Source organism: Aethalodelphis obliquidens, unplaced genomic scaffold (genome assembly GCF_003676395.1).
Source record: "Aethalodelphis obliquidens isolate GAN/ISIS:26980383/991018 unplaced genomic scaffold, ASM367639v1 scaffold38, whole genome shotgun sequence".
Lineage (NCBI taxonomy): Eukaryota > Metazoa > Chordata > Mammalia > Artiodactyla > Delphinidae > Aethalodelphis > Aethalodelphis obliquidens.
This window is the reverse complement of record NW_020837982.1, coordinates 5,058,296-5,074,175: the sequence shown is the minus strand read 5'-3', so window position 1 is coordinate 5,074,175 and position 15,880 is coordinate 5,058,296. Positions and strand designations below refer to the sequence as shown.

The window sequence follows — 15,880 nt, the reverse complement described above, 5'->3', positions numbered from 1 at the left end:
GGGAAGCCCTTCTTTTTTTTTTTTTTGGCTAATTCTTTTTTTTTTTTAATTTTTTTGGCCATGCCACATGGCATGTGGGATCTCTCATTCACCCCCGACCAGGGATTGAACCCATGCCCCCCTGCAGTGGAAGCACAGAGTCTTAACCACTGGACCACGAGAGAAGTCCTTACTAATTCTGTTTTGAGCACATATGGAACTTCTGCAAAAATTGAGCAGATGCTGGGCAATAGAGTCAATCTCAACAAATTTCAATGGATTGTTACCATGCAGACCACACTCAAACCACAATGCAATCAAGTTAGAAACCAAAAATTAAAAGATAACTAATAAAGCTATAAAAACTAAAGAAAAATGATAACTAATAACTAATTAAAAGGAAATTTAACCTGAACAATAATAAAAATACATATCAAAATGAGATACAGATAAAATAGTACTTAGATTTTATACAGTTAAAAGTTTATTAGAATGTAAGAAAGGCTAAAAATTGAGTTTAGCATCTATTTCAAGAAATTAGAAGTACAAAAAATCCTGAAGAAAGTAGAAAGAAATAGGAAAGATATGTGCAGAAATTAAACATAGGATCAACATTGCCATAAGTGGTTCTTTTTATTTTTTGGCTTTCTTTTTTTCATTTTATTTTTTTATTGAAGTATAGTTGATTTACAATGTTGTGCTGATTTCTGCCGTACAGCAGAATGACTCAGTTATATGTATATATACATTCTTTTTTATATTCTTTTCCATTATGGTTTATCGCAGGAGATTGGATATAGTTCCCTATGCTATACAGTAAGACCTTGCTGTTTGTCCATTCTACATGTAATAGTTTGCATCTACTAACCCCAAACTCCCAGTCCATCCTTCCCCTTCTCCCCTCCCACTTGGCAACCACAAGTCTGTTCTCTATGTGAATCTGTTTTTGTTTTGTAGATAGGTTCATTTGTGCCATATTTTAGATTCCACATATAAGTGATGTCATATGGTATTTGTCTTTCTGACTTATTTCACTTAGTATGATAATCTCTAGGTGCATCCATGTTGCTACAAATGGCATTATTTCATTATTTTTTATGGCTGAGTACTATTCCATTGTATATATCTACCACATCTTTTTTATTCATTCATCTGTTGTACATTTAGGTTGTTTCCATGTCTTGGCTATTGTGAATAGTGCTGCTATGAACACAGGGGTGCATGTATCTTTTTGAATATAGTTTTGTCCGGGTATATGCCCAGGAGTGGGATTGCTGGATCATATGGTAGTTCTAGTTGCAGTTTTCTGAGGAACCTCCATACTGTTTTCCGTAGTGGCTGCACCAACTTACATTCCCACCAACAGTGTAGGAGGGTTCCCTTTTCTCCACACCCTCTCTAGTATTCGTTATTTGTAGACTTTTTAATGATGGCCATTCTGACCGGTGTGAAGTGGTACCTCATTGTAGTGTTGATTTGCATTTCTCTAATAATTAGTGATGTTGAGCACCTTTTCATATGCTTCTTGGCCATCTGTATGTCTTCTTCAGAGAAATGTCTATTTAGGTCTTCTGCCCATTTTTCAATTGGGTGGTTTTGTTGTTGTTGTTGAATTGTATGAGCTATTTATATATTTCGGAGATTAAGCCCTTGTCGGTTGCATCATTTGCAAATGTTTTTTTCCCATTCTGTGGGTTGTCTTTTCATTTTGTTTATGGTTTCTTTGCTGTGCAAAAGCTTGTAAGCTTGATTAGGTCCCATTTGTTTATTTTTGTTTTTATTTCTGTTGCCTTGGGAGACTGACTTAAAACATTGGTACGATTTATGTCATAGAATGTTTTGCCTATGCTCTCTTCTAGGAGTTTTATGGTGTCATGTCTCATGGTTAAGTCCTTAAGCCATTTTGAGTTCATTTTTGTGCATCATGTGAGGGTATGTTCTAACTTCATTGATTTACATGCAGCTATCCAACTTTCCCAGCACCACTTGCTGAAGAGACTGTCTTTTTCCCATTTTATATTAGAAGTGGTTCTCTTAAAAAAAAAAAAAGGAAGCAAATTAACATATTTGGCAAGATTGATCCCAAAAAAGTACATACACAGACATTAAAGAAATTGAAAGGAGGATACTATTATACTGCAGGTACTTGAAAAATAAAAGATACCCTTAATGTTGTCAAAAGTGACAGTAAAGGGATTTTTTTGGAAGACATAAATCCCCAAACCCCGGGAAGAAGGGAAAGAAGAAATAAACTGAAAAGCAGATTGAGACATTGAAAGGTTTAGCAGAACTGAAAAAGTTGAATCCTGAGCCAGTGGTGGAGATAGCTAGTGATAAGCAAACCAATTTATAATTGCATAATCCCCCCAAATCTCAGAGATGGTAGCACCAGAGAGCATTACTCTGGGAATTGGGAGTAAAAAGAGGGTTACTGAATGTCTGTTAGATTCCCTCCCTGCTTTGGGTAGCTAGGTGACTGCCCCTCCCCATCTCAGCAGCAGCCAATTGAAGATTTATTCTCCATAGAGAAAAATAGTTTATGGCCTAGAGGTCAGAAACTGAGTTGAGGATGAAAGTACCTTAAGGGGTTCTGTGCCCTCAGTCATACTAGGCTCCCAGAACCCTAGTGCGCAGGAGATTGGAAATGTTCTCTGGGGAATCTTGATTAGATTAAGAGGAAAGATGTAAAGAACTATTTTATGGCATAAAGAATTATTTTATGAGGCTGCCATAGCCTGACAAAGATAGTAAAAGAAAAAAATACATGCAAATCTCCCCCATAAACAGATGCAAAATTCCTAATCAAATATTACTAACCAAATCCAACAGTATATAAAAAAGATAATCTTCATAACCAAATATTTAATAAAATCTATTTTCCAAATAAAATTAGGATCCTGTGTAGAGAAACAAAGGATGGCGGGTATGTCTTCTCTGCTGAAGATTAAAGGAAATGGGCCAGAGTTTTAGCCAGACATCTGAATTGGAAGAACTTGCTAACTTTTGGGTAAGCTCGGAAAGGAGAAGGTATGAATTGTCTTCCCCTGTAACTCTTTGAATGACACTCTCACCTCTGGAAGTTCCTTGCCAGCCCCAGGATTCCTCTTGAGACATGTAGAGTCATGCTGACCCTACACATCCAAGAAGCCAGGACCTGATGATGAGACATTCCTCCAGGATGTGGTTGTGGATCCTTCTATGTGCTCTGGCTTGTCGTCAAAGAGTAGCTGAATTCTTATTTGCTGTTGGCAGGGCCAGGGCACTTGCACTTTAATTCCCATTTCTCCGGCCGTGTGGCATGGGTGAGCCTTGTTGCTGACTATGCCATAGTCATTGGTTAAGTTGGATTTTTCCTTTTAAGTGATATCAGATTAGCATTCCCATAGTTAGGACAACTTGTTCAGAACCAGTCTTGCTTCTTAGGAAGATGACTATTCTTCCTTGGGGTCTGTGACACAATTTGATTGAGAACGAGGAATCAGTTGGCCAGAGTTGTTTTGTTTTGCTTTGTTTTCCTTTTCAAAATCCAAGCCCTTTACACATTACCACAAAGGGAAAGGAAGAGAGGGAGGGAATGTCTGATTCATAGAAGCTGCAGTTACTTGGGAACAGGATTGTGTGAAGATGGGAAGCCCTTCTGCACTCGTCTTTCTTGGTACGGTTTGAATGCTCCCTGCTCTCTCTCTCTTGCTTACTCCTGTAGAAAAACTCTAGTAGCTCCTCTTGAAGTGGATGGAATGGGCTCTGGAATCATCTCTCAGGCTATCCTAAGACAGTTTTTTGTTTTATTTTTTAAAATTATCTGCTTTGCAGAAGAATGGAGCATCTGAGGCAGGGTGGGTACATGGTGGAAAGTACCAGAGTGTGCGCTCACCTGGGAGGGCCCTTACAGGTTATCTCGTCCACACTGCCCCAAGATGGATAAGGAACCCTTTAAGTTCTCCTTGGACACATTCGGTGACAGGAGCGCACAGCCTCCTCCCTTGTGGCCCTGACCCGCCTCTCGGGGCTCAGCTGCCTCCCTGCTCTTCTGTTCCAACCAACCGCCCTCCGCCTTGTTGAAGTTCTTGTTTATTTGTATGTTTAGTTCTGTTGTACTCCCTGTCAGCTCCCCAAGGGCGGGGGCTTTGTCTTGCTTGCCACTGCATTCACAAGCCTGGTTCACCGTAAATACGGTTGGCTGCCTGATTGAAAATGCCCTAAATTCTGACAGCTATACTCAATTAAAAGTTTCTACATAGGGACTGCCCTGGTGGTGCAGTGGTTAAAAATCCGCCTGCCAATGCAGGGGACACAGGTTTGAGCCCTGGTCCGCGAAGATCCCACATGCCGCGGAGCAATTAAGCCCGTGTGCCACAACTACTGAGCCTGCGCTCTAGAGCCCGCGAGCCACAACTACTGAGACCGTGTGCCACAACTACTGAAGCCCACGTGCCTAGAGCTCATGCTCCGCGACAAGAGAAGCCACTGCAATGAGAAGCCTGCACACCGCAACGAAGAGTAGCCCCCGCTCGCCACAACTAGAGAAAAGCCCTCACGCAGCAATGAAGACCCAACACAGCCAAAGGAAAAAAAAAAAGTTTATACCTAGATCCGAAGTGGGCTTCCCGATAACTTGCCGAGTAGGGACAATTAGAATGAGAACAAAGCCCCCGTGGGTCTTCATATTTCAGTGCTTAACAGAAAGGTCTAGCTTTCCTGGTGACGGGCATAAGGGGAGTAGAAGAGAGGGGGAAACCCTCAAAAGTTTACTCCACTTTTTTCACTGCTTGCACCTTTCTTTCTTCAAATCAGCCCAGCAGAGTGAGTATCCCAGTGACTTTGGACTCAGGCAGACGGCTCGGCTGATCTGCCTGGAGCCATGTAAGCAGGGACAAGTCACCAAACCTCTCTGAGCCTCGGTCTCCACACCGTCTTTATTGAAAAGCATTTTGAAATGTATTAGATAGGAAAAGCCACAGCTTGAAAAGAACTATATCTTAAATAACACTTACAGCAAAATATAGCCAAAGGGTTGAAAAGACTGCATATTACCCATATGTGGTAGGAAAAGAACAAAAGAGGCTGCAGATAATGTGCCTGGGAGATAGAGGCTCAGTAAGTGGGAGCCGTTGGGAATAACCAGTTCTCACAGAGCTTCTCCAGTGTGTCCATTGTGTGAGGCCCTCTGGGGCTTAAAGCAATTCCCTGCTCTCCAGAAACGTGCCGTGTAGTTGGGAAAATAAGATGTATATACACGAGCCGGTTGCAAAAGCAGATGACTTGTCTGAAGTTTTCCAGTAAATACCATAATTGTTAGGAAAGAGCTTGAAGTTGGAGAAGGAAAAGAAAAGCTGACCGGTTTTAAACTAACTTCTGACCACAGTGACCACAGACATCAAGGATGAGGGTAATCAGTTTTCCAAGAAGAGACTAAGGGAAAATCTCCCTATATGCAGAGGCCCAAGTTATCTTGAAGTTCCTGGAGGAGGAGAAGAGCTAAAGAGAGGGTGAGTGTAATCTTGAGCAGGCCAAGAAAGCTGGGAGTGGGACGGAGGGGAGAGGAATGACTTCGGGGGCTGGAAGCAGAGGACCTGGTTCTAAAAATAGTCCTGTCCCTCTTGATCGGATCCTGAGCAAAGCCCTGGATGTCACCTCTTGGCTCACAGCATCCTGGTTAGAAAATTAGAGAAAATATTTGCCTCCTTCCTGAGGGAACAAAAGAAAATGACAGTGGTCCTGAGTAATTTGGCCCCGTTTGCGAAGGAAACATGTCTGCGCTGCGTGAAGTGGAGCTGAGAATCTTCCAGGCTTTTCCCCTGCTTTGCCACAAGCTCGGGGCCCTTAGAACATCTTCCTGTGTTCTTTCTTTCCCCTCTCTTTTTTTTCTTTCTTCCTTCCTTTTTTTTTAAAAAAAAACTTTTATAAATGTTTTAAAATGTTGCCTTTCTGAAAAGGTTTTATAAAAATATTACCTACACATGGCAAATATTTAAGTAATACAGAAGGGAATACAGTGAAAAAGCAGGGTTCCTTTCTACTTTTAATGTCCCTTCCCTCCAAGGCACTTAACGATTCCCAGTTTCTTCTACATACGTAAAAGCGATTTCAATACGCAGAGAAAACTGCCTCACTCCTTTCACTGCTGGCTGTTTCTCCATTGTCAGATATGCCACGGTTTACTCACCAGTGCCAAGGGCACTGGTTCTTAGGACACTTTAAGTCTGCTAAGAGTGAAAGGCATTTTCCTAGTCATTCATTGCCAGTTCTCATTTATGGGGCCTGCTGTATGCAGACACGGTGCTGGGTGTTGAGACGTGGAGAGAGGCAGAGCCCCTTCCCTTGGGAACTCAGAGCCTAGCGGAGGAGGTGGGCATTTAGGAGACATCTGAGGGCTCTCACAGGTCTGTGCGTGCACAGGGCTGGCGTCCTGCCCTGGTTCTCTGTGCTGCTCCCGGCTGCGACTTCTCAGCCAGGGTGGAAAGTAAAAACAGCTGCCTTCCAGAACGTGGCCCCGGCTACGGTGTTCAGAGTCAGGGGAGGGAATCCTGCAGCAAGGAAGTAAAAACCAAAAACCTTGGTTCAAAAATATCATAGAAAGAGCACGGGGAAGTCACAATACCTGTAAAATCTGGGGGATCAGGGTTTGTTTATCAAAGGCAGTAGGCTCATAAGAAATGGGAGAGAGGGGGCCAGGAAAAGGTGACCAAAGACACAAGTCATCTACTTCCAAATGTTCTCTGCCTTCCTCGGGGCACTCCTCTCCCACCCCCTCCCTGCATGTCAAGTTCCTGGCACTCCTGAAAGGGCTTTTCGTCTCCTCCCCTTGGCCTCGCTTCATGGATCAGACACAGCCTCCCATGGGGGGGTCCTACGTAGATCTCTGTGGGCATGAGCCCAGGGTTCACAGTGGCAGCGAATCCTGCCCTGGAGGTGCTGTACCCCTCGCATGGTTGACCGTGGACCCCATCACCAAAACTATGCCACGTCCCAGGAGAAACAAGGGGGTCCTGTGAGACACTCTAAAGACTGGAGTACTGAGAAAGAGCCCACAAGAAGGGGTGGGTGGGCCTTGTCTTCCATTATTGTGATTTACACCGTGTGTCCCAGCCTGGCTCCACAGGGGAACAGTTGCTGGGCCTTGAGACGCGCAGGAAGTGGGTCTCCTTGGTGGCGGTGTCTGCGTGTGGTGAGGGAGAAAGAGCTGGGGAGAGGTTGGAAATACTTAAACGTGCTCTTTACCTCTCAAAGCGAGACTGCTTATTCTGCAGCCTCATAGCAGGCTGGAGGCCCTGCTATTTCTGATCTAGAGCTAGTGGAGCAAAGAGAAAGTCCTGCTGAACCATGATCGCCCAGGTTCACGGCATCATTGACAGATGCACTGTTTTCCCCAGACACCAGCCGCCGAGCCCCACAGGTTCTCCTTCGGTGTCTGACTCCCGTCTCTTCCCTGTGTGTGCTGGTGCCTGCCTGCCTCACACCTGCTTCACAACTGCACTCACGGTCTAAGGAACCCGTCTGCTTCCTCTAGCCCATGTCAGTCCTCCCTGGGAACACTGCTTTCGTCAATGCCTCTCCCGCTCAGGGCTCCCAAATGCCTTCCATGCTCAGCACAGCCCTTCTCCCTGACCCCCAAGGGCAGAGGGCAGAGGGTGTGTCCTCCTCGGGGCCTGGCGTGGAGCAGGTGCTCAGTTGGGAAGGAGCTTTGATGGAGGCGGACAGCTGGGAAGGGTACAGGGCTGCCCTCTCTTGGGCAGTGGATAATGTCTGTCCACTCACCCCGATCGGGAGGCGAGGAAGGGCGGTCGAGTGGAGGCCCCCCCGCCCCCCGGCAGTGGGACCAGGTGCCGGAACTAAGGAGCTCCACCAGGGAGGGAGTCCGGATGCTGGAGAAAGACAGGGCAGATGTGGCAACGAGCATGGGAAGCAAGACAGGGAAGACTTCGCTTTAGGGAGGAGAGAGGCTGGAATTGTTGAGGGGAAGCGCGGCAGCTGAGGCCAACTGGTCTCTGTGGGATGACACCCACAGGGACAAGAAGAAGCGACAGCACATGTGTAGAGAGAGGATGGACCGTCTGCAATAGTTCTGTGTGGACTGTGCCAGGGAGGCGGTGAGGAATAAGGGAAAGGTCCAGTCTGGGTAATCCCAATGTCTTTTTCTGATACCACCCCTCAGCCAGGGAGCGAGTGGGGAGAAGACTGGCCTGGGGTGGTCCAAGGCCGAGGAGGGAGGGAGGGTGGGGTCTCCCTGGGCGGAGAGGGCCCTGGTGTTACTGCACACACCAGCCCCTTCCCTCCCTGCGGCTAGGAGGTGCCCACCATCCTTGTGATCCCTATTTTATACACAAAGGAGCTGAAGGCTGCACTGGCTGAGATGAAGGGATTCACCTTGTGTGGGAACAAACCCCCACGGACAGCACAGGGGCAGAGCTGGAATTTAACCCAGGTCTTCGGGAGTCCCACTCTCTAGGCCAGCACCGCTCCCCCCACCCCCCCCGCAAAAACAGCAGTTCTGAGAGGGGCCGGGGTGGCTGGGCAGGAATGGGTATTAGGTCCTCGAAAGGAGGCCAGGAGTGTTCAACAAGTTCGTGAGACTCTGGAATGGTGTTAAAAAGTCATGTTGAGGGGGCTTCCCTGGCGGTCCAGTGGTTAAGACTTCGCCTTCCACTGCAGGGGGTGTGGGTTCGATCCCTGGCCGGGGAGCTAAGATCCCACATGCTGCGTCGCCAAAAAACCAAAACATAAAACAGAAGCAATATTGTAAGAAGTTCAATAAAGACTTTAAAAATGGTCCACATCAAAAAAAAAAATCTTAAAAAAAGAAGTCACGTTGACCCAACGTGGAGGACAGACTGGGTGGAGAGACAAGAGCCTTAGCCAAGGGCTGGAGTCACCCACTGCCCCCAGTCCCCTCCTCAGAACCACACCTTACACTTGCGTAGTCCCTGTTCACACAGTGCTCACACATTGTGTTCATCTGAAGGGAGGCGCTGCCTGATGTGGACCCTGTCATCCCGGGATTTGGCCACGGGGTGAAATGCCCAAGATTGCCCGGGGAATCGCCAGCGAGCTCACCAGAGCAGGCCGGTGCTCTATGAAGCCCGTCCCGCTTTCCTTGCAATCGCCACCCTGACGTCTAGGTGGCGCCAAAACCTCACACTGATTCCTCCCAGGTTGGGGCACCGCCCACGCCCGGGAACGGAGTTGTTCCAACTCAGTCCCTACAGACTCCAGCTCAACTCAGCTGGCTGCCAGCTCAGCTTTCTGGGTTCCGTTCCGTCCAAGTACAGGGGCTGCAAACTTGCAATTGTTGTTTCTGTTCTGCCTTCTACTTGGCTGGGACCCTGGCCTCCTCTAGGGAAAAGTAGGTGGGTCAGCCCTCACCCTCCCATCTCAGCTTCAGGGACATCACAGAGCAAGTACTGCAGCTGTTCTTTTCAAAAGTAAAAAATAATTTTACTGAAAATATAATGACATTAAGTTCACTTTTAAACTTAATTTTTAAAAAAAATATCGAAGCAATGTATTCACATGGTTCAACACAATAGGCTCCATTGACCCTCTTCAGATAATTAAAATATTGTTAACAATTCAGCCACTCGCCCAACACCACCGGCATATACTACGTTTTCCAGATCACCACCCACTGTTCTGATATTGCTTTTAACTGTAGCTGGTTAACAAAATGGGAAAGAATTCTTCATTCATTCATTCCTTCTGCAAGTATTTACTGTGAGTCATTAGGCTAGGCTTTATTGGAGGCACCGGGGAGGGCGAGGAATTAAACAAGGTCCCTTCTGGCTGCGCTCACCTCCCAGCGGTGGAGCCGGACGGAGAGCCAGGGGCTAAGTCCCAGGAAGGAAAATAGGGCAGGATGCGGGGTGAGGGTGATGGGGGGGTGTCAGTGGTCAAGAGCGATCCTTCTGAGAAAGTGACATTGAGCTGAAAACTAAATAAACATTTGGGAGCAATTTGCTGGGGGAGGAACTACACCTGTGGGTTGTGGAGCAGCTCCTCCCCCGCAAGCTTAACGAACATGAGGGTCAGGATTCTTAGCTCCTCTCGGCCTGCTGCCCGCCCCTCACCGCCCCCGGCTCCCTCTCTTCCCAGGGCGCTGCCCCTTCCGGGGAGCGTGTGTGCGAGTGTGCGTGTGTGTGTGTGTCAGTGTGTGTGTTGCGGGGAAGGGGTCCTTCACCTCCCCGGGCCCCGGCTCCCTCTCCACTCCCACCCCCAGCGGCCCCTCCCCGGTGAGCGCGCCCACCCCCCCATCCCCTATCCTTCCCCCTCCCCAGGAGGAACGCAGAGCCGCAGCCGCGGGGAAACGTAAAGTTTCTGCAGCTCAAAAGTGACGCACAAATTCTTTAAGAGCTCTTTGGCGGCGGATATCTAGAGATCAGACCATGTGAGGGGCCGAGAGTACAAATACGGCCGCGCGGGCGTCGGCGTCGGCACAAGCAGCGACGCCCCGGTGCCTCGAGGGCGCGAGGGTCGCCCGCCTCGGAAGCTCCGGACCGGCCTCCGCGGACTCCCGGCAGGTGAGTCCGCTTTCCTCCCGGCTTTTAATGCCCACTTCTCTCCCGAACTTCATCCCGCCCGGCCTCTCCGGGCACCGGCGCGGGGGCTCTGGGCAGGGTGGGCGCGCGCAGAATCGGCAGCGGGGACAAGGGGACGCGGGCGGGCGACCGGCTCGGAGCGCTCCTTCGTCCCCGGCTGCCCGGCTTCGGGTGGCCCAGTAGCCCAGGAAAGCCCTTCAGGACGGTCCTGCTGTCGGGAGGAAAAGTTGGTTTACTTTCAACCCATGGCTTCTGTTTGCTCTTCACTGACGGCCATCGCGTGCAGGGGGCTGTGTGCAGGCATCTCTTGGGGGAGAGTCCTGGTGGATGCAAATGCCCAAATATCTAGAGAAATCTCTGAATGACACATAAGTGGGACGAGTCTCCGTGCCCTTGGGTAGTTTTCCCTGGCAGAGCCGATGCATGCTCAGTCATTCAGAATTTATGTGAAAGCCAAAACTCCAGCGAGCTGTTTTACATGGTTGAAGTGTGTAACCATCAGTTGCTTGAAAAATGTGTATATTCAAATTTGCTTTTGAAAAGGATCTCTGGAGCTAAAGAACACTAAGAAACATTTCTTTTTGCCCTGGGTCTTCTGCATAATGAATTTCTTTTTCAGTTGGGGTTCTAAAGAATTTCAGAGGGGTGGAATTTCTAAGAGTCAGACATTACAAAGGCTTGTGTGTATGTATTTTTATGATCAATTTTGTCCAGAAAAATGAACCAGGTCAATGGATTATTTATGAGCCTGCTAGCTCTCATCAGAGTAAGAAGAGCTCAAATATTTAATGTGTTTTGCCTTCAGTTACATAGGAAAAAGGTCTAAGTAAACAACGTTGGGATTTGTGTTTAATGAAGTGGAGGGCGCCATGGCACATGGCCGTTTGGGTTTGGGGAGTGGAGGGAAACACACAGCTTTGACTCTGTCCCATTGCTCGCTTTTGTGTGAAGCCACTGGTGCTCAAAGGTTCAGATTTTCCTACCACAGACTCGGGTTGGGGTGGCCGCTTCCAGCGTGGATGAGATGCAGGTTCTTATGGGGTTTGTGCAAGCTGTTTTGGGCACGGGTTTTCCTTTTTTTTCACTGAACCTGAGTAAGAGCAGGTTACTTGCAACTGCTTCACAATTAATCAAAAGTCCCCTCAACGCTCGGGTGATCCATCTAGGACATTTCAGAGTTGTGACACCAGCACAGATATTCAAACCCATCTCTTTTGTCTCCTTGCTTAAAAATATTTATACTAGGGGTGGGCGGTGGGGACGGAGTAACATTGCAGTTTTAATGGAATCAGCAAAACCTCAGAAATTCCTCTTCGGGGAATTCTTAGAGTTGTCTGAGCATTTTGATGAAACTTGGAGAGGCATGTCAAAGAGTCACAAATGGGTGAGGTGACCGTGGAATGGGGTGCTGGCTGGAGGGTGTTGTCTCTTATGGCAGGCTTGCAAAAACATCCTGGATGTGTCCCCCTCCAAAGAGAAATGCAGGTAATTCCAGACATGAAGCCAGTAAATGGCAGTTCTTCTCCTTCCTACTCCTCGAATGGTATAATTCGGGGGAACAAAGGCAGGGTTGCCTGAAGAAGTTTAATTTTAATTTGGCTTTAATGAATCAACAGGATATGGTCATGACTTGACTTTTTAAAGATGCTTGGATGGCCAAAGGGAAAATTATGCAGTCATGTTTCTGTCAGTTTAAGAAGGTACCTCAGACCTTAATTATTCCCCGTCACAGATCAGCTCCTCTGGGTCTCGAGGTCCTCAGCTCTAAGCGAGGGGTGGGGGGCCCTGCCTAACAGGATGTCCGCGTCCCCTCCACTCACTCTGTGACTGTGAGCCTAGCCTCTCTGCTTTAAGCAAACACGAGTTGAAGTGATGGTGCAAAATGCCTGGGGGCCAGGACTCTCTACCCAGATGTTTCCATCAGATTAGGGTCCTCTGAGGACCCCCGGCTTTCCCTCTAAGGCAGGGGCTTTGCGCACTGACATGCACAAGTTAAGTCCTGCACCTCAACCCTGTCCAGCTGACAGGGGCCTGAGTTCCTAGACTCCTCGAATCCCCTTTGCAAACTGCCCAGGGTGTGGGGCAGGAGAAACGGCCCCCAGATGGTAGAGATTTGGGCTGGGCTGGTTTGCTTTGCAGTCACTGAGCTGTTGCCAGTGGGCTGCACTCCACTGAGGTTGGTGGTGTTCCACAGGACAGGCTTGGGAGTGGAGTCAAAGGTCTGATAAAGCGTCCCGTTTCTCTGTTCCTCCGGCAAGTGATACCGACTCACCTGCTCCTGTGGGGAATCCCATTTCTGCGTTTAACCGGGCCAAATAGCGCCCTAAGGAAAGGGAACTGCCATCTTTCTAGGAGGGAAAGATGGAAAATAGACCCAGGTGGAAAATAGATGAAACTTAGCATTTTTTTAGAACCCTGGCATAAATTTTAAAGAACCCTGGCATAAATGACTTCCCCTGGTCAGAGGGTGACCTGCTTTTCTAGGGTGGGCATGAGACCCAACGTCGGCCAGCACAGCCCCCCATTTCTAGGCAGAGCTCAGCGAACTGACGTGGGTCCACATGCAGGAATGATCTCTGAGTAAAGGCTCTGTGCACGGGGCACTTCCTCCTGCCTGACCTTTGTCAGCTGTCAGCACCTGGGAAGATGAAGGCTCACTTACTGAACGTCAACATTTTTGTAAACCAAGTGTTTTGCCAGCCGGGTGTCTAATGGGGTGACGAAACGAGTGGAGATAAGGCCTGTGCAAGCAGAGGCAGTCCGGCTGCCTTATTTTCCTCTTTCCTTTGGCTCCCCTGGAACCTGGCAGCAGCTCCCTTGCTGCCACCCCAGCCCGGGACCAAGGGCACTTGACAGGGGGTACTGTAAGCCCTAGGCTTTCTAAAAGCCAGGACAGGATAGCTCTCCATTAACCCCCAAAACTCCTGGACTGCAAAGTGAGGGATGAACCCCAGCGACGTGGAGACACGGAGGTGGTGTCCCAGGGCCAGCTCGACTGCCAGGGTCCCCATGCCACTTGCCAGTGCCTGGGGTCTGGCACTGGAAGGTCTCCTGGAATCCTGAGGTCCAGTTCTTCGTGTCATTATTTGAGGTAGAAAGGGAAGAGGTAGGATCTGTGACGAGGCCGGTGGCAGATGCAGGAGAGCCACCTGTGTGCCCTGGGCAGATCCAGAGCTGGAGCCTGGTAGGTGGGCTCAGTGAGAGGGAGCCAGTCAGTGGGCCTTTCCCTTCTCGTGTTGTCGTGTGGTCTTTCGGGGCATATTCAAGGAAAAAGAAGATGGTATTTCCTTTGCTATGGAGCTGCTGCACGAAAAGAAGATAAACTGATTTTTTTTTCCCTCTAACTAAGGGATTCCCTAGAATTAGGGAAGGGCAGAGCTGGAAGGGGCCTCTCCGGAGAGCCGGTCAGAGTCCTCCGTGGCTCGTTGAAGTTCGCCCACAGCCCCGAGTTCCAGGCCAGGCCTCGAACTTGAGTCTCCTGCGCATCTGTTTTTTTCTCTCCGCTGGGTGTGTTGTTTTAAACGCTAAATTAGCTGGCTCGCTCCCTTGTCTCAGAGGAGAGGAGCTGGGGCAGGAAGGAAAGGGGAGGGAAGAGACAGAGAGAGAGGAGATATGCTATTCCAGGCAGCAGGGAGGTTTGACTGACTGGAAGTTTCCCAGCTCGTCTGAGGGCTAGAATTATTTTTCTCCCCCCAATTTTTTTGTTTTATGATTTAAAGAAAATTTTTATTGGAGTATAGTTGACTTACAATGTTGTGTTAGTTTCAGGTGTACAGCAAAGTGAATCAGTTATACATACACATATATCCAGTCTTTTTTTTTTAGATTCTTTTCCCATGTAGGCCATTACAGAGTATTGAGTAGAGTTCCCTGTGCTCTACCGTAGGTCCTTATTAGTTATGTCTTTTATATATAGTAGTGTGTATATGTCAATCCCAAGCTCCCAATTTATCCCTCCCTCCTTTACCCCCTGGTAATCTTAAGTTTTTTTGTTTTTTTTAACATCTTTATTGGAGTATAATTGCTTCACAATGTTGTATTAGTTTCTGCTGTGTAACAATGTGAATCGCTATATATATACATATAACCCCATATCTCCTCCCTCTTGTGTCTCCCTCCCACCCTCCCTATTCCACCCCTCGACCATACCACCCGGAAGGCACCCGATCCCATCTCCTCCCAGTTTTTAATTTTGAAATATTTCAACTGAAAAGTTGGCGAAGTGACCCAGTGAACCTTCACCAGTTGTTAACATTTTGCCACATTTGGGCCTGAGCTTTCTCTCTAATTAGACACATATCTAATTTTTACACATGTTAACATATATATAACTTGATACATTATGTATAATATGATATAACTAATGTAATAATTATACTATATATATGTACATATATATAATTTTGTTGTTGAACCTGTGAGAATTTGCAGATATCCAAATACTTCACCCCTGGATACTTTAGCTCGTGTCTCCTAAGAACAAGGACATCCTCCTACATAACCAGAGCCCCATAATTATCACATTTGGAAAACTTAACATTGATAAATTTTTTTTTTTTTTTTTTTTTTTTGTTCCGGGGGTTATCACTTTTTTTGCCTTTCCCGTTGCAGAGCACAGGCTCCGGGCGCACAGGCTCAGCGGCCATGGCTCACGGGCCCAGCCGCTCCGCGGCATGTGGGATCTTCCCGGATCGGGGCACGAACCCGTGTCCCCTGCATCGGCAGGCGGACTCTCAACCACTGCACCACCAGGGAAGCCCTGATAAAATATTTTATAAAATATACAGCCCATATTCAGATTTCCCTCACTATCTCAGTGATGTCCGTTTTAGCTCAGAAGGTTACTTTTTTTTTTTTTTAATGAATTTATTTATTTTTGGCTGTGTTGGGTCTTCGTTTCTGTGCAAGGACTTTCTCTAGTTGCAGGGAGCAGGGGCCACTCTTTATCGCGGTGCACGGGCCTCTCACTATCGCGGCCTCTCTTGTTGCGGAGCACAGGCTCCAGACACGCAGGCTCAGCAGCTGTGGCCCACGGGCCTCGTTGCTCCGTGGCATGTGGGATCTTCCCAGACCAGGGCTCGAACCCATGTCGCCTGCATTGGCAGGCAGACTCTCAACCACTGCGCCACCAGGGAAGCCCTCAGAGGGTTACTTTTTGAGACCATCAGATCCTAGGGATGGGAAATTACCTCTTGCCCTCATGTCAGTGCATCTGAGAACTAGATCAATTCTGTGTAATGATGAACTGATTTTTCATGAATGTTCCCGAACCATGTGTGTATGACACATTGTAAAGCACATTTCAGAACTTGACCTAAGAGCATAGGCACCTTTGAGCAACGTTACCCAAGTCACAAACAGCTTGTGGC

At 47.9% G+C, this 15,880-nt stretch overlaps 1 protein-coding gene across 2 annotated transcripts in view; it reads left to right on the top strand.

Moving 5' to 3' along the window:
* Positions 1-8,700: 8,700 nt before the first annotated feature.
* The window catches only part of SLC6A4 (solute carrier family 6 member 4), a 38,069-nt gene continuing 30,889 nt past the window's right edge, over positions 8,701-15,880 (top strand). For both annotated transcript variants that reach the window (XM_027130527.1, XM_027130529.1), the window contains exon 1: positions 8,701-10,493. The gene's annotated coding sequence lies outside the window, so the exon portion shown is untranslated. The remainder of the gene's footprint in view (positions 10,494-15,880) is intronic.